The sequence below is a fragment of the Hemicordylus capensis genome, chromosome 12 (assembly GCF_027244095.1).
Source record: "Hemicordylus capensis ecotype Gifberg chromosome 12, rHemCap1.1.pri, whole genome shotgun sequence".
In the NCBI taxonomy this organism is placed as follows: domain Eukaryota; kingdom Metazoa; phylum Chordata; class Lepidosauria; order Squamata; family Cordylidae; genus Hemicordylus; species Hemicordylus capensis.
In genome coordinates, this window is record NC_069668.1 from 15,805,516 (window position 1) to 15,824,712 (window position 19,197).

Sequence of the window (19,197 nt, forward strand, 5' to 3'; positions counted from 1 at the left end):
TTCCAACACTACTGTGTATAACCGAATGAAGTATTGATGTTGATAAGGGGAATTGCTCCCACTTCAAGGATTGTCAGCAAACCTAATAGAATGATTTACTTCTGGTTAAATAACTCTCTGTGTGTGTGTTTGAAAGAGTGCATGAGTAAGCAACATACCAGCCGCCCCCCCCCAAAAGAACACCATGAGCCAGCGTGGTGTAGTGGTTAGAGTGCTGGACTAGGACCGGGGAGACCCGAGTTCAAATCCCCATTCAGCCATGAGACCAGCTGGGTGACTCTGGGCCAGTCGCTTCTCTCTCAGCCTCGCCTACTTCACAGGGTTGTTGTGAAAGAGAAACTCAAGGATGTAGGACACCGCTCTGGGCTCCTTGGAGGAAGAGCGGGATAGAAATGTAAAAATAATAATAATAATAATAATAATAATGATAATAATGCCCAAAACAACCAGAGAAAACTGGATAAAATGCCAGAGACAGCAGAAAAGGAGTTGCTTGGAAAACAAGGACGAAGGTCGATCCTGGGATGAGACGGATGTAAACACAGAACATCAAACAGCTTCAAAGAAGCATCGAAGATCGTGGGGCCCACAGCTTCTTCCAACACCCCGTCTTAAAGACTGATCACCTTTTAAATGGGGCTGGTGAGTATGTATGTATGCATGTGTGTGTGAGTGAATGGACTATAGTTTAGCTGGTGTTTAGGGTGTAACAATAAACTGATGAACTAAATCCAGCTGGTGTCCGGGATCTGTTTTCTTTTGGGGACTTGTAGTAGCCTCTCCGAAGCAAGACTCCTAATTACAGGTGAACCCCCCCCCTTAAATATTGGTCACACACAGATCACATCAAAACAAGGCGATCCAGTCCCTGCTCTTTTGCAGGGGGAGATCGCACAGTTTAACGCTGATTTCAACAACAGAAAAAATGGAATGGCAGGGGAGGGGGGGAAGAAAAGAAAAGACCATTTAGAGGCTTTTCCACAAGACCGTCCAGCAAAACATACATAAGACACAAGTTTACGTTAAGGAGAGTTTTTCCTCCGTAGCAAGGAGAGAGCAGAGACAGGAGAAAAGGAAACTTAAAATTAAGAAACAAAAAACAACAACCCCTCTTTCTCTCTCAATAGTTACAGATCGATATTTCTATATATATATATACCTTTCTGATCCTGTTATTGCAAAGCAAGGAGAAGGAGAGAGGGGGACCTCCTTTCTCTCACACCGGCCTCTTTCCCCAAACCATCTCTCTGCCTTCAGGAACACTCATCTCAGGCAGAGCGGCTAAGTCGGAACTCGGTTTAAGCAGCTCACAAGTCCGGAATTTGGACGATTCCATCCTAGTTGGGAACATTCGGGGTGGGAAACCAGCTCCACTCCCTACAAAGCTCTTTTTGTTTAAGGATTGACTCTCTCTCTCTCTCTCTCTCTCTCTTTCTTTTCACAGCCCCCCCTCGCACTCGAGACCGTTTGCAGGATAATGTCCAACCGCTGGACTGGTTACCAAAGAAGACAAGCCAAGAGCATGTTCAGCATTTCTTAGGCGTCCCACTCTTTCAACAGCAATTAATTAGGACTTCAACTGGTCTCGGAGCCAGGCGGAAGCACTGTGAGATGGCGGGAGAGGGATTAACCGGCGGGTGTTGACGTGATCTGAACTCGGTCCCCTGGGCGGCAACACGCTACCAAATTTAACCAAGGCCCGAGAACTATTGGGAGAGATTTAACCAACGGGGCCGTGCTTAAGGACGGCTAGGACAGTCCTCTCCTTAGGAGGAGAGCCGGCCTTGTGGGAGCGAGCATGAATTGTCCCCTTTGCTAAGCAGGGCCAGCCTTGGTTTTCATTTGGAGGGGGGATGACATGTGAGCACAGTCAGATATTCCCCTTAGGGTTTGGGGCTGCTCTGGGAAGAGCATCTGCACACAGAAGGTTCCCAAGTTCCCTCCCTGGCAGCAACTCCAAGACAGGGCTGAGAAAGACTCCTGCCTGCAGCCTTGGAGAAGCTGCTGCCAGCCTGAGTAGACAATACAGAGCTTTTGAATGGAGCTTTAGTTACTTCTATTCCAGGCAGACCTGGAGTCGAGGCGGGGCTAACAAACAGCCAGCAGCAAGAGCACGGAAAGGTAGCCGGCACTTCACTCTCTGTCCGGAATATTTACAGGTGAAACTCGGAAAATTAGAATATCGTGCAAAAGTCCATTAATTTCAGTCATGCAAATTAAAAGGTGAAACTGATCTATGAGACAGACGCATTACATGCAAAGCGAGAGAAGTCCAGCCTTAATTGGTTATCATTGTGATGATCATGGCGTACAGCTCATGAGAACCCCAAATCCACAATCCCAGAAAACTAGAATATTGCATGGAACCAAGAAGACAAGGATGGTAGAATAGAACAATATCGGACCTCCGAAAAGTAGAAGCCTGCATATGTATTCAGTCCTTGGTTGGGGCCCCTTTGGCAGCAATTCCTGCCTCCATGCGGCGTGGCATGGATGCTCTCAGCCTGTGGCACTGAGGAGGTGTTATGGAAGACCAGGATGCTTCCTTAGCGGCCTTCAGCTCTTCTGCACTGTTTGCTCTCATGTCTCTCATCCTTCTCTCGGCAATGCCCCATAGATTCTCTATGGGGTCAGGTCAGGCGGGTTTGCTGGCCAGTCAAGCACAGTACACTGTATACTTTTCGGAGGTCCGATATTGTTCAATTCTACAATCCTTGTCTTCTTGGTTCCACGTAATATTCTAATTTTCTGGGATTGTGGATTTGGGGTTCTCATGAGCTGTACGCCATGATCATCACAATGATAACCAATTAAGGCTGGACTTCTCTCGCTTTGCAGGTAATGCGTCTGTCTCATAGATCAGTTTCACCTTTTAATTTGCATGACTGGAATTAATGGACTTTTGCACGATATTCTAATTTTCCGAGTTCCACCTGTATTGCATTAAGCGATTAATATTCCTGACTCTACTCCATGGCCTTGTGCTGGCATATTTCCTTTCCCTTGGATTCTGCATTCTGCTAGAGGTGTGCATGGCACAGACGGGGCCCGGTTGGTCAGGCCACCCCTCAAATGGGGGGGAGGGGGAACCTCCGCGGACACCCCACCCCACTGCCTCCAGCAACTCTCTCGGAGGGTGTAAGTTTTTAAAAAGTTAAATTTTTAAAAAAATTATGAACTCCCTGAATGGCCGGGGGGAGGGGGTTGTCGGTCCATGGTTGGGCTGAACAGGGGGGGTAGTGGTTCGGCTCGAACCCAAATTGCTGAACTGAACTCTTTGCACATCCCAACACGCTGCAGGGATCTTTCCCCACCAGGATTGTTCCCAGTCACAGAACTGAAACTGGGACCCTCTGCGGGCAAAGCACCTAGTCTACCACTGCGTTAGGGTCCTTCCCTTGGAGCTGAGATGCTCTCCAGGGATAGCAGGACTCCTAGCCCATGCTCATCACGGCTCTCCATCCCCAGCATGTTCTAACATGCTTTCCTTAGACATCATGTGATGGAAAACAAACCAGTCAATAACACCTGTCTGACTGTGTAAACAAGAAATAATAAAGACCAAAATAATCCCAGTGGTCATTGGCGCCCTGGGTGCATTTCCAAAAGACCTTGAAGAGCACCTCAACACCATCGGGGTCACAGAAATCACCACCAGCCAGTTATAAAAAGCAGCTTTACTGGGAACAGCCTACAGGTGAAACTCGGAAAATTAGAATATCGTGCAAAAGTCCATTAATTTCAGTCATGCAAATTAAAAGGTGAAACTGATCTATGAGACAGACGCATTACCTGCAAAGCGAGAGAAGTCCAGCCTTAATGTGTTATCATTGTGATGATCATGGCGTACAGCTCATGAAAACCCCAAATCCACAATCCCGGAAAATGAGAATATGACATGGAACCCAGAAGACAAGGATTGTAGAATAGAACAATATCGGACCTCTGAAGAGTATTCAGTGTACTGTGCTTGATTGGCCAGCAAACTCGCCTGACCTGACCCCATAGAGAATCTATGGGGCATTGCCGAGAGCAGGATGAGAGACATGAGACCAAACCATGCAGAAGAGCTGAAGGCCGCTAATGAAGCATCCTGGTCTTCCATAACACCTCCGCAGTGCCACAGGCTGAGAGCATCCATGCCACGCCACATAGAGGAAGTCATTGCTGCCAGAGGTGCCCAAACCAAGGACTGAATACATATGCATGCTTCTACTTTTCAGAGGTCCGATATTGTTCTATTCTTCAATCCTGTATATTCTGCGACAATATCTATAACAACTGACAATAAAATTCAGCCATCCCAGGTCCTTGGGAAGGACTCGATGTCTGGATAAAACAAACCAGTCAATAACACCTGCCTGACTGTGTCAACAAGAAATAATAATTCAATTTCTATACCGCCCTTCCAAAAATGGCTCAGGGCAGTTTACACAGAGAAATAACAAATAAGAGGGCTCCCTGTCCCCAAAGGGCTCACATTCTAAAAAGAAACATAGGACACACACCAGCAACAGTCACTGGAAGTCCTGTGCTGGGGGTGGAGAGGGCCAGTTACTCTCCCCCTGCTAAATCAAGAGAATCACCACGGGAAAAGGTGCCTCTTTGCCCCGTTAGCAGGGGTATAGCTGGACATAAAGCACCGGAATTCTCTATAAAGTCCCTGAGTCTGCAACACCTGCTGATTTCCATCTCTACAGCGCGAAAGAGTTTGATGCTGCTAATAAAGCCTGAAATGGCCCCGTTTTAGCCACATCATTGAGCAGATGTGAAATTCCCGTAGCACAATCATGTCAGGAGAAAGGGGTCCACAAAGCGGGGAGAAACCTGACGACTCATCGGCAATTTCGACGCGGAGAAGGACTTTGTTCTGAAGGATACGGACGGAGGCACTTTTTCCACAGTACAGCAGAGTACAGTACTTTCACAGTACCACCCAACCTGTCAACTGAGGAAAGAGGCACCTTTGAAAAGTAGGGATTCTCTTTATTTAGCATGGGGAGAGCAACTGGCCCTATCCTTCCCCAGCACAGTATCCCTCCAGTGGCTGTCTATCTGATGTTTCCTTTTTAGACTGGGAGCCCTTTGGGGACAGGGGGCTGTTCTATCTCTTTATTTATAGCTATGTAAACCAGTTTTGAAAAGAGCCAGCTGGTAGCCCCACAATCTGCCAGCAAGCGTGGCTGCCTTAGCCTCCTCTTTGCTGCTCGTGAGAACAGCCTCTTTCCCCCTTTTTTATTTTTACTTCCCCCCTTTATTTTCTACAAGAGTCTAATGCAGGGATTCTCAACGTGTGGGTCCCCAGATGTAATTGGACTTCAACTCCCATAATTCCCAACCAAAAGCCACTGGGGCTGGGGATTATGGGAGTTGAAGTCCAATAACATCTGGGGACCCACACATTGAGAAACCCTGGTCTAATGGAAATGCATTATATAAACATGGTGGGGGGGCCTAGGAGGTCTGTCGCTGCAACCAAGTTAAGAGACCCGGCTTGATGCATTTCCAAAACCTTCTCTCTCTCTCAACCGAACCGGGCTGACGGGATTTGAACCGTGGTTTGAATCGAGCAGGCTCAAGGTGTCCCGAGGAACCAAACCATAAAAACGCAGCTACACACAAATTAAAGCCAGTCTGAGGAATGAGCAGATTTCCTACGGTTGGATCCTTTCATGTGAAAGAAAGGATCAAGAGGCAGCATGGTGTAGTGGTGAGAGTGCTGGACTAGGACCGGGGAGACCCGAGTTCAAATCCCCCTTCAGCCATGAAACTAGCTGGGTGACTGTGGGCCGGTCACTTCTCTCTCCGCCTAGCCTACTTCACAGGGTTGTTGTGAAAGAGAAACTCAAGTATGTAGTGCACCGCTCTGGGCTCCTTGGAGGAAGAGCGGGATATAAATGTAATAATAATAATAATAATAATAATGTGCCATGTGCTTGCTCTCCCCAGAGCTTCAAGGATGCTGCGTTCCAGGCTCACTCGGAGAAGTTCTGGAATTAATTCTGGAATCAAAGCCTGCGAACTTTGCTGTGGCATTCAGTTCATTTGTCTCTTTCATAGAAACATAGGAAGCTGCCATATACTGAGTCAGACCCTTGGTCCATCTAGCTGAGGATTGTCTTCACAGACTGGCAGCGGCTTCTCCCAGGTTGCAGGCAGGAGTCTCTCTCCCAGCCCTATCTCGTTGGAGATGCTGCCAGGGATCGTGGGACCTTCCGCATGCAAAGCAGATGCTCTGCCACTGAGATACAGCCCCATGTCCTAAGGGGGATATCTTGCAGGGCTCACAGGAGGCCACCCATCCAAATGCAAACTAGAGCAGAACCTGGTCCGAGCAGAACCAGAGCAAAGGGACAATTCAGGCTGCAAACCACAAGACCATCTCTTCCTCTGCTCAAGGCTCAGCCAAAAGCTGTCTTCATTCTGCCACCATAATCCCAGGGAGAACAATAGAAAGGCCAGGCTGATAATTTGTTAAGGGTATGTGTGCATGCATAGGGGGAAACTTCCCCAGAGGCATGCAAGCTGGTGGGTATTCTTCCTAGAGTGGCCCCAACCCCTAAGGGGAATATCCTACACTGCTCACACATGTAGTCTCCCATTCAAATGCAACTAGGGCAGACCCTGCTTAGCAAGGGTCTGTTATCTGCTACTTGCACTGTTTTGTTAGAAACACAGGAAGCTGCCATCTACTGAGTCAGACCCTTGGTCCACCTAGCTCAGTATTGTCTGCACAGACTGGCAGCGGCTTCTCCAAGGTTGCAGGCAGGAGTCTCTCTCCCAGCCCTATCTCGTTGGAGATGCTGCCAGGGAGGGAACTTAGAACCTTCTGCATGCAAAGCAGATGTTCTAGAGCAGGCCTGCTCAACTTCGGTTCTCCTACCATTGTTGGCCTACGACTCCCATAATTGCTGGTTATTGGCTACTGTGGCTGGGGATTATGGGAGTTGTAGTCCAAAAACAGCTCGGGGGGGGGGCTCAGTTGAGCAGGCTTGCACTAGAATATACTTATTGTAATTGTTTAATTATTATGACAGACAATGACTGCTGCTCTGCTGACTGTCTGATACCTTGCCCACAGTCTGGTGACGCAAGTGTCATGGTGCTTGCTGGGATGCAGACTCAGCAAATCAGGAAGAAGGCGGGGTTCCCTTGCCCTGAAAATGGAGGTTGCCAGGCTGCGGTTGGTAGAATGTCTTCAATGCGATTCATGGTGGGGGGAAATATAACCGTGGGTTCGGCAAACTCCAGTTCTGCGTTGCGTGCGCATGTGTCCAAAGGCAGTGAAAGTGCTCTGTAAGTAGACATGACGGCGAGCTATCAAAAGGGGCTCTGCAGAAGGCACGGAAATGGCCAGGAAGCAAAATGAGGCTGTTACAATAAAGATGCAATCATGATACTCCAACATGGACCATTGTTTTCGGAGAGTGCAGATGAAGAGCCACGGAGAGCCTTGAGGCGGCAAAGGATTAAGCTTTAGCCGAGAATGACAAATTAAGAAGCCGTGAGTCACCTATGTCAGATGGCATTCACCTGGGAGTTCTCAAAGAACTCAAGTGTGAAATTGTTGATTTTTAAACTAAAATACCTAACACAATTAAAATTGGCCTCGATTTTTAAAAAAGCAGAAGGGAGGGAGGGGGGCAGGCAGGTGCCAGGGAATTACAGAATCATCAGGCGACCTGGTGGAAGGGATGGTTGAGGCATCAATTACTGCCAGACACACAGAAGAACAGCCCCTGCTGAGGAAGAATTGCTTGGACTTAGGGATGTGCAAATCGATTCGGCGTCGAATCGATTCAGCTCGGATCTGGCTGATTCGAGGGTTTTGACTTTGAATTGGTTGGACTTAGGGATGTGCAAATCGATTCGGCATCGAATCGATTCAGCTCGGATCTGGCTGATTCGAGGGTTTCGACTTTGAATTGGTTGGGCTTAGGGATGTGCAAATCGATTCGGCATCGAATCGATTCAGCTCGGATCTGGCCGATTCGAGGGTTTCCACTTTGAATCGAATCACCCCAAAAAGGCCGGCCTCAGGGAGGAATGGCGGATCTGGTTGCCACTTCCCCGCTGCTGCTGCTGCGGCCAGCTCTGCATGATTTACTGCTCCACCAGGAATGGTTAAAAGGCACCTCTGCACACTTGAAGGTGCCTTTTATTCTGCACCTTGAAGGTAATTTTGGGGTGCCCCTGCACCTCTTTGTTTTCCTTTTTAAAGGCAATTGAGGCTTTCATCCCACCCCCGCCACAGCACAGGTTGAATCGATTCGGACATGAATGCAATGTTCTCGAAACCAGGTCGATTCGAAATCGAATCGACCTGGTTTCAAGCACGTTAAATTCGTGTTCGAATCAAAACAGAAGGTTTTGATTCGTATGTGAAACCAATAGCCATTTTCAATTCATGCCCATCTCTAGTTGGACTTCTACAAAGGGAAGGATCCTATTTCACCAACATGTTAGCATTCTTTGAGAGTGTCAAACAAGCATGTAGCTCAGGGAAATTTGGTAGACGCTAAAGGCTCGCGTGACCAAAGTGGGGTGGGCTGGAGGGAAGGCTGGATCCTATCTGCCTCCCCCCAGACGACTGGGTGCCCTTCTGGGATCCGCCGCTCATGTGCCCACATGACGGGTGTGGCAGCAGACTCCCAAAGTGGGATCAAGAGGAGGAAGTCCTCCTGTATCCCACAATGCACCGCATGGGCAGTGGAGAGGCAGCCCTCAGCAATGCAGCTGTGTGCCTCTCCCTGGCCCTAGACGATGCTATGCCCACTTCCCACTGGTCTTGGAAACATGGCTGACAGCTTCCGGGAGCTGAAGAAGTGCCTCCCAGCACCCACATAATCAAAAGCTGCAAATGGTACCTTTCAGACTCAATGGTACCTTTCAGACTTGCACAAAAGGTGCAAATGGTACCTTTCAGACTCAAGATAAACTTCTCCAAAACCTTTTCCTTGGGGAGAACCCTGAAATCCTCTTCAAATGTCAGTTTTCCCTTGGGAGGAACCCTGACATTTTCTTTCATCTTTTGCTCTGGGGAAACTTTGCTTCCCACACAGACACCGATGGTCAGGATTCGAGAGACAGCCGCCCAGGAGAGAAGAGGTGAGGCGAGGAAGAGAAGAGGCGAGCTGAGGCATAAATGTCTTTATAACAGCTCGAATGACTGGGGAACCAGGCCTGAAGCCATAATTATATGGGGCCATCCAGGATCCTGCAGTACGCTCTCTGGCCATTAACTGGGCGGCGCTGACGTGCAGCAAAGATCAGGGAAATAGCTGCCTAAGAGCTGATCTAGTGGGTATAAAGCAGGGACTCCCCACCTCTGGTATACCAGATGTTGTTGGACCACGACTCCCATCAGCCCTCAGCTACAATTTATTGTGGCTGGGGATGATGGGAGTTCTAGTTCAGCAACATCTGAAGTACTACCGGTAGGGAACCCCTAGCATAAAGTTACTAGCCTGTGCTGTCAGACACCCTGATTAAATCCCCTAGAGTTGACCTTTGTTGACATTATAACAAATCTAAGTATGCAAAACTCAGCTCTCACCGTCTTTTTTCAGATCATCTTTTTGGGGTTTCTTATTGTTTATTTTTTTAAAACACCACAGGTATAGGGCCTGACAGTTCTTATCTATCAATGAAATAAAAAATGTTCCTTCTCTGTAGTCACCGTAGTCTTTACCCAATTAGGGGCATCTATCAAATGAATTCTTCGTCTCTGGCAGGAAGCTGGCGGTCGGAATAAGTCTTATGAATTAAAAATGTTCATAAAACAATAGACTCTCCTTAAGCGGGATTTATGATATGCCGTGCAGAACACAGTTATTAGCTGGCGGGTCTGAACTGTGGGATTTGATAGGGTGATGGGATGCAATCAAACCAGATGAAGTGTAAGCGATCCAGAGGTGGGAGATCGCTAATGATAATATTTTACAACTTGGCTACCTTCAGGGATTTGCTTTTTACTCCGCCCTATCTGGATATGGCCGGGATTTCTGCCTCCAGAACTCTGGTTCCATCCCCAAATCACGCCTGGACGTAGCGGATGCCGTCAGCTTTCTTTGCTGCAAGCTTTGAGCTCACATTCTTCTCTAATGAATTCTGGCTCTGAACGTTTGTAAATGTTCCCAAGTCCCCTATCAATTAAGATCCAAGAGCTGATAATAAACACGAGACCCTTGGGGTCGTCCTCCGCGAAACCCCAGAAATGCTGGCTTCTGATCTCGGCGTTTCAAAGGCCGAAAATAATTTTAGAAACTTCTTAGAACTTCTCAAACGACGCAAAGGGCACCGACTCAATTTTGGGGTAAGCAACCCTTCCCTGGTCTGTTTTAATTGTCGTCCGGTGAGGAGATCTCAATAGCCTCCCATTCCTCGCTTGCTGATCAGTTTCAGGTGCATTTATGTCAATGCAGAAGGCCATTCTTAATTACAGAGGACCAAAGACCTAATTATGGCCGCAAATGATTTGGAAAAGGCCTAAAATCCTCCACAACCAGCATCCACAGAATCCAAATGTCAACAGGCAATTGCAAAGCAAGGCTACAACACCTGGGGCTTTTCGTGTAGAAAAAAGACCACTGAGGAGGGATGTGATAGGGATCCAGAAAAACATGCCTAGTGTGATAAAGGGACATGATGATCTCCCTCTCTAGCATAACACCAGAGCCAAGGGTCATCCCATGCCACGGATTTCCAAGAAATTTAGGACCGACAAATGGAAGTACTTTTTCACACAATGCAGAATCAGCCTATGGAATTCTCTGCCACAAGATGTGGTGGTAGCCACATGGCTTTAAGAGGAGTTTAGACAAATTAATGGAGGAGAGGTCTATCAGTGGCTACTAGTCTGAGGGCTATAGGCCACCTCCAGCCTCAGAGGCAAAAATGCCCCTCAATACCAGTTTCAGGCAGGGGAGCAACAGCAGGAGATGAGAGGGCATGTCCCCACTCTCTTGCCTGTAGGCTCCTAGTGGCATCTGGTGGGCCATTGTGGGAAACAAGATGCTGGACTAGATGGGCCTCCTTGGGCCTGATCCAGCAGGGCTGTTCTTATGTTCTTAACAGAGGACACCCCCTTCATCTCATGTGATTAATTCACCTGCTTACTGGTGAATTTCAAGTTTAAGGGTGGAGCTGCATGTTATTAGGCAACCACACAGTTCCCAAACTTTTCTTTGGCTTACAATGCTAATGACATGGTGGGGGGGAGGTATGCCCCCTCCTCAGGTCTCTTGTGATGGGCTTAGATTGGAATACTCTAAGCTATTTCCTTAAAAGACAGGGAAAGGGCTTGGATTTTTCTGAGTTGATACCTGTAAATCAGGATATGTCCCGCCACAAATGGAGGTCTTACGGGGGTACACAACCCCCCCTCCCAATTCCCTGTGAGCCACACACCCCTCCCATTTCCCATGCACCACCTCTGAGCTTGCTTCCCACCCATGTACCGTATTTACCTGAATCGAAGACCACTCTGAATTCAAGACAATCCCCATAAAAAGCAGGTGTCAAATACGGGCTATACCGGCATTTACTCGAAAGGAACAGGATTCTGACTCCATCAAAAAGGGGGATAAACCTAGTCTTGGAGCAAGGTTTCCTCTTTAAGGCTTCCACTCCCCAAGCAGAGATGCAGAGCCAAGGAGGGTTCGCTTGCACTCCAAAGTATTAACAGGCTCAGTCCACCTCTCACGGTTGCTGGAGTAACTTGGTCCAGTACTCCAGGAACTTGCAGCTGTCCATGGTGCTGAAAATCTAACTTGCTTTGCTTTGCTGACTCTGTGGGTCCTCTTTTGAAGAAGGCGACAGAGGGACTAAGCGGACAGGGCTGAGGGAAAAGCAAACTCACTCACTCCCTCCCTCCTGCCACAACCAAGTCACTTCAGCTCCCACAGGAAGTGCTGCAAGAGCGCTCTCACCAAAAGGCATTCCTGGCAGCTCTTTTTCTCCAGTGCTGAATTCATACTACAACTACAACAGAGAGACTTTTAATAATTTAAAAGCAAGGGGATGTGTTGTCTGGGCTTCAGCGGCACAGGAGAACAGCACTGTTCTTTAGGAGAGGTTATCAAGAATTCAAAATAAGGCAAACACGTGAAAACAGTTGGCAGAGTGTTCCATGGTACCTTAGAGTGGTTGCATGTGAAAACGCTTCCATGTGCAAGATGTGTCTGCCCTTCACCCAGATATTTACCTGTATTTACCCGAATAGAAATTGAGAGTCCCTTTGCAACTTGACCCCTTTGCTAAGTAGGGTCTGCCCTGATTTCCATTTGAATGGAAATGCTACATGTGAGCACTGTAAGATAGTCCCCTCGGGGGATGGGCCCAGTTTGGGAAGAGAGCCTGCCTGCTTGCATGCAGAAGGTTCCCTGTTCCTTCCCTGGTGGCATCTCCAACAAGATAGGGCTGGGAGAGAGACTCCTGCCTGCAACCTTGGAGAAGCTGCTGCCAGTCTGGGTAGACTATCCTGAGCTAGGTGGACCAAGGGTCTGACTCAGTATATGGCAGCTTCCTAGGTTCCTATGTAATCAAAGGGGTACAACATGCAGTTTGACCATTCAATCCAGTTTCAGTTTCACGTTTATTATGGTCCATGACTAAATCAGGCCATAATAAAATGCATACATAAAACCAAAATAACACATTGACTCTTCAGATATCACACTAGATAAACTCTCACATGCTTTGATGTTGAGTAATTACACTCCAGCTTAGCACCCTTTTGAAATCTCTTGGCAGACTCTAATAGCTGACACACAAAACGTAGCAACCTTGTAAGCGATATCTGCCTCCTTGTCTGCTAAAAGAAAAGCAACATATAATGTTTCTGAACGTTGTTGTAGGTTCAAGGGGTGTAATAAAGCGGCTACACAGATCTCTATAAAAGGGACAATAAAGCATCCCATGAACAAGTGTTTTGATCTCACCTGATCCACATTATTATTATTATTATTATTATTATTATTATTATTATTATTACATTTATATCCCGCTCTTCCTCCAAGGAGCCCAGAGCGGTGTACTACATCCTTGAGTTTCTCTTTCACAACAACCTTGTGAAGTAGGCTAGGCTGAGAGAGAAGTGACTGGCCCAGAGTCACCCAGCTAGTATTATGGCTGAATGGGGATTTGAACTCGGGTCTCCCCGGTCCTAGTCCAGCACTCTAACCACTACAAACCTATTCTTTATAAGGAATATTATGAACCCCACCTTGTAAAAATACAGAGGGGAGAACACTAAATTGTGCTCTAGAGAAAGATCTTTGATATTTAGTAACTTAGTAAATTTAGCAAAAAAGAAATATCCGGTGGCCTTTGGGAAAGGTAGTTTTCCCAGGGGCTGTTGCACCCCGCTATTGCTGAGGGTTGGGTTTTTTTAATTTTTAACTAGCTCTGCTTATTTCCCAGTCTAGTCCAAAGTGAGCCTGGGGGAAGTAAATCGCTAAGTAAATCAAGTGTCTTGATGCAATCATAGGAGCCATCACGGCAAGATGGCCCCTGTCTACAGGGTTTTACTAATGCACACAGATGCATTGGTCATGTGAGAGGCAGTTAAGTGATCCGAGAGACAATTAACGTGGGGACAATTAACTGACCTGAAGCCTGAAGCAAACCTGTATTGTACTAGAAGTGGTACAATAATTAGATTTTTCATGCCTAGGACTCTCCATCCAAGCCTTAATATCATTCAGAACCAAATTTAAATCATTCTGAAATTCAGCATCAAATCTACACTGTTTAGTCACTTCTCTGGCCTGACTGTATGCCACTGACAACAACATCTCTATAGAAAGACCAGTATTCAAAAGTTTTCTCGACAGAGCCTGTTTCCAATGTGATTGTAACTCGTCACCCAAGGGTGCTAAACCTACTGGGCAAAACTGGACCTTTAACCAAGAGTTGAAAATTATTACTCAAGTTCTTGCTTCTGTTCTTTGTAGCCCTGTCTCTACTCTAACCACAGGTAGGGGTGTGCAGAACTAGTTCTATTTGAACCTGGTTTGAATAAAACTGCTATGGTCTGACCGGTTCACACTTGAACTGAATTGGACCCCCAAAAGGGAGTGCCAGTCCAAGTTCGAGCTGAACCACCCCCAGTTCTAACAAACTGGTTCGGAACCAGTTTGGAATTTCGGGGGCATGCTTGCAAAGGGGAATTCCAACTGGTTCAACCAGTTCCACACTTGGGCTGAACCGGGGGCCGGTTCGACTCAAACCAGCTCACCGTCTGGCAGTTTTGTCTGAGCTTGAACTTGAGCCAAACTGACAGAATCGGTCTGGGCACACCCCTAACCTCAGGGCTGTGCTTGGACACCCGGGAACTTCCTGCGGCAACGGAGCAACCACTCCTGATAACGATACAACCACCTCCATCTTCAGCACCATCTTGTCTGGATCCCTCTTGGTAGGGAAGTGCTTGAAACACAATTCGGCATCCAAATCGTAGTGCGATCCCTTTAAAACCGAGGACGTCCTACTGGGAAGTCCCCTTTAACCTGGAGGAAAGCAGGCCGATTTCTGCTCCTCCACTTGCCACCACTTCCGTTATTACAGCCCTTCCCCTGGCTATGATTGCGTGCCAGAGGGGCGTCTCCCAGCATGCATATGGCCTCCACACATGTGCAGCGGCCATTTAGCCTGGTTGTGGAAGCCCTCAATTTCAGAGGCGTATCTAGGGGAAATAGTGCCTAGGGCAAGCACTGAAATTGCACCCCCTGTCCAAACATCTGACACCCACCTGATTCTCTGTACATAGTGCCAAACTGATTATGTGTACAGTGACTTATATTATATTAATTTTTTTTAAAAAATTAAATTTTTTAATTTTTTTTTAAAAAATAATTTTAAAAAAATACCTGTAGCCCCTTCAGGGGGCTTCCTAAAGGCTGTGGAGGGTCTGCAAAGGTTTCCCCTCCCCTCTCTGGCCTCTAGGGCCTCGCAGGGACCATTTCAGCATGTGCGGTGGCCATTTTATATATATATATATATAAATGGCCACTGAAAACTAAATGGCGACTGCGCATGCTCAAATGGCCTCTGCGAGGCCTGGCATGGCCTAGGGCCTCACAGAGGCCATTTGAGCATGAGCGGTGGCCATTTTGTTTTCAGCAGCCATTTTTTTTTTATTTTAGAAAAATGGCACCCCCCCTTCAAGTGGTGCCCGGGGCACGTGCCCTGCCTGCCCTACCCCTAGATACGCCCCTGCTCAGATTTAAAAGGATTGTGCTACAATTCGGACACCGAATCGTGTTTCGAACACATCCCTACTATATGGCACGGGCAGCCCGACATCAGTTCCTTCTTCATCTCCAGTGCTTCCAATGCTCAAAGAGAGCCTCTTGAAAGAACACATTGGTGGTCCACTCAGCTCAATTTTTCTATCCTCTCCTTCTAGCTGTCCCATAATTCTTTGCAGTTCACTTCTCAGCTCTCTCCCCTCGGAGAGAGAAAACTGTTCAGGGATGATCATGGCCTCCTGGCTCTGATCAAGCGACAGAATCAACAAAGATTGCCGTTCAGTCATCTCTTTCTTCTGGAAGGAGATGCCCGAAGGCACAACTCAGATCTCTGACCCTCTCCTCTGGCCTGTGCAGGAATAGAAGATCTTTTACCTGGGGGGAAAGAAAGCGGACCTCCTTGTTCTTGCAAGTAGATATCAATAGAATGAAAGGAGTGTTTCCTTACGCAGAACACAACCCACCCCCCCAATGCCATCCTGTACATTTTCATATTTGCAAGGATCTTGGCGGCAAGAGGAGATAGATTGCCCTGAAAGCGGGGGGTGTACAGTATCCTTGTTGGTATTTATTAGCTATACGGCAGCTCTTAAGTGCTTTAAAGCCCTTAATCCGCTTTAGGCACAACATTACAATTAATCCGCTTCAGACACAACATTACAATTTGCAGCAAAGAGCAGGGGAAGCGTAGATATTCCCCACTTTCTGCTTCTTTATGGGTTAACTCTGCCAACTTTAATGGTTTAACTAGAGGAATTTCTAAACAGCAGCTCAGGAACTGGAGCTTGTGAGGTCTGCTTCAGGCTTCAGTTCAGTTAATTGTCCCCACGTTAATTGTCTCTCGGATCAATTAACTGCCTTTCACATGACCAATGCATCTGTGTGCATTAGTAAAACCCTGTAGACAGGGGCCATCTTGACGTGATGGCTCCTATGATTGCATCAAGACACTTGATGATACTTAGTGATTTACTTCCCCCAGGCTCACTTTGGACTAGACTGGGAAATAAGCAGAGCTAGTTAAATAAATTTTTTAAAAAAAAAACTCAGCAATAACGGGGTGCAACAGCTCCTGGGAAAACTACATTTCCCAAAGGCCACTAGGCATTTCTTACCTCTAGGAAAACTACATTTCCCAAAGGCCACTGGGCATTTCTTTCCCCTAGGAAAGCGACATTTCCCAAAGGCCACTGGGCATTTCTTATCCGTAGGAAAACTACATTTCCCAAAGGCCACTGGGCATTTCTTATCCCTAGGAAAGCTACGTTTCCCAAATGCCACTGGGTTTTTCTTCCTGTTGTATGCCCAAGGAAAAACTACATTTCCCAAGGCAGATTCCGATGTTCCTATGAGGAAGCAGGTATGAAGTGGTTCACCAGGGGCAATTCCCAAGCCCACCCACCCCCCACCCCGCACATATGGAGCTAGCTGTGCCTGATCAGGTTATAACTAGCTAGCTACCACGGAGTTTCAGCTGCAGAGAGCGCTATGCAGAGAAAATGATAGAAAGTATAGAGAGTGCAGGGCTGTTCTTATGTTATTACAGAGAGCTAGAAGTTACAATCTTGTTGCCTATCCAGTTTTCCACACTTATATCCCCCCCCACCCATCTTCTATTTTGTCCTGCCACAGGCTAAGCTACTATAGGAATGCATTCAGGTAACCTGTGCCCTGGTGCATATCCTGGCGTTTTCCTTGGTGTTCAAAAGGGACACCTTTTGAAGGTTTCCTAGCCAGCTGATTTGTATTTCCTGCCCAGAAATGGCCCCCTATTCCCAAAAGGCTCACAATCTAAAAAAGAAACACAAGATATACCCCAGCAACAGCCACTGGAGGGATGGATAAGGCCAGTTGCTCTCCCCCTGATAAAGAGAATCACCACTTTTAAAAGGCGCCTTTTTGCTCAGTTAGCGGGGGACACAAGAAATTACCATGTTCTGAGTCAGATCATTGGTCTCTCTCGTTGAGTCGTGACTACACCAGGGTTGCTAAGCTTCGGCCCTCCTGCAGATGTTGGCCTACAATTCCCATAATCCCCGGCTATTGGCCCCTGTGGCTGGGGATTATGGGAGCTGTAGTCCAAAAACAGCTTGGTGGGGAGGGGGCCAAAGTTGAGCAAGCCTGGTCGACACAGCCTGGCAGCGGCTTCTCCAAGGTTGCAAGCAGGCGTCTCTCCCAGCCCTATCTGGAGATGCTGCCAGGGAAGGAATTTTGAACCTCCTGCATGCAAGCAGGGAGGCCTTCCTCCCAGAGCGGCCTCGTCCCCTCGGGGCAATTTCTTATGGTGCTCACACATGTAGTCCCCCATTCAAATGCAAACCAAGATAGAGCCTGCTTAGCAAAGGGACAATTCATGCTTGTTGCCACAAGACACTCTCCTCCCTTCACTGTTTTGACCTCAGAGGAGAATCCCAGCTGGGAGAACTTCTGAGGGTCCTGAGCTCACGTCAGGAGTCCCCATCCAAAGATAATGAGACTTCTTCATTAAAGTAAAACAATCTCAGCCCGTGTGTGACCCAGCTCTGTGATGAACCTGATGCACTGCCAATCAATGCATAATTTAAAAGGGGAAAAAAATGAGAAATATGAATTAAGATATCCCTCGGCGCGCAAGAGTGGATATAATCAATTGGTGGATATAGTTTAAACGTTCCCCGCACACAGTGCTTTGAGGAAGAAGTGCTTTATATAAGCTACGGAAATCCATTATGATTAGAATAATTGATTCTACATTGTAGCAATTATTAATTGTGCAAAACACTTCTATGGAAAAAATACAGCCAGCCGTTCATAAAAGCCACAATATTCAGGGTTCTGTTTTCAAATACCCTTGGAAATCTACGCGCAGCCAGGGGGACAAAGATGCCACAAAAGCTCTCTTGAAAGAAAAACATAGCAAGAGGGTGCTGATATGGCGAGGCTCTTCAATTTTGTCATGGTTATAGAAGCAATACAATTAAGTGGAACCAGATATGGTGCTAGCCGTTGGCATTAAAAAGGAGATTCGACAAAGTCTAAAAATCGCTGTTAGTGATGGTGGAGCAAAAAACAGAATTTCCAGATGCAAGGACAGGGTACCACCGATAAGCAAATGCTGATGATAAAGGACAGCCTCACTGTAATAATAATAATAATAATAATAATAATAATAATAATAATAATAATTCGATTTCTATACCGCCCTTCCAAAAATGGCTCAGGGCGGTTTACACAGAGAAATAACAAACAAATAAGAGGGCTCCCTGTCCCCAAAGGGCTCACATTCTAAAAAGAAACATAAGACACACACCAGCAACAGTCACTGGAAGTACAGTGCTGGGGGTGGATAGGGCCAGTTACTCTCCCCCTGCTAAATAAAGAGAATCACCACGGTAAAAGGTGCCTCTTTGCCCAGTTAGCAAAGGCCACTGCTGTTGAGCCTTCCTTAGGAACATAGGAAGCTGCCATATACTGAGTCAGACCCTTGGTCCATCCAGCTCAGTATTGTCTTCACAGACTGGCAGCGGCTTCTCCCAGGTTGCAGGCAGGAGTCTCTCTCCCAGCCCTATCCTGTTGGAGATGCTGCCAGGGAGGGAACTGGGAACCTTCAGCTCTTCCCTGAGCGGCCCCATTATCCCCTAAGGGGGGAATCTCTTCCAGTGCTCACACTTCTAGTCTCCCATTCAAATGCAACCAGGGTGGACCCTGCTTAGCTAAGGGGACAGGTCATGCTTGCGACCACAAGACCAGCTTTCCTCTCCTAAAAAGATCTCAAGTACAGAGCCAGGAAAGATCTTAGGGAATATAGGAAGCTGCCGTATACTGAGTCAGACCCTTGGTCCAACTAGCTCAGGATTGTCTTCCCAGACTGGCAGCAGCTTCTCCAAGGTTGCAGGCAGGAGCCTCTCTCCCAGCCCTATCTCGTTGGAGATGCTGCCAGGAAGGGAACTGGGAGCCTTCTGCATGC

At 47.3% G+C, this 19,197-nt stretch overlaps 1 protein-coding gene across 2 annotated transcripts in view; it reads right to left on the reverse strand.

Moving 5' to 3' along the window:
* CALN1 (calneuron 1) overlaps nt 1–19,197 on the reverse strand; it is a 129,501-nt gene that overhangs the window by 95,493 nt on the left and 14,811 nt on the right. The window contains exon 1 of one of the 2 annotated variants that reach the window (XM_053275502.1): nt 1,160–1,281. The exons of the other annotated variant lie outside the window; for it this stretch is intronic. The gene's annotated coding sequence lies outside the window, so the exon portion shown is untranslated. Of the gene's footprint in view, nt 1–1,159; nt 1,282–19,197 lie in introns of those variants that run through there. 2 annotated transcript variants of the gene reach the window in all.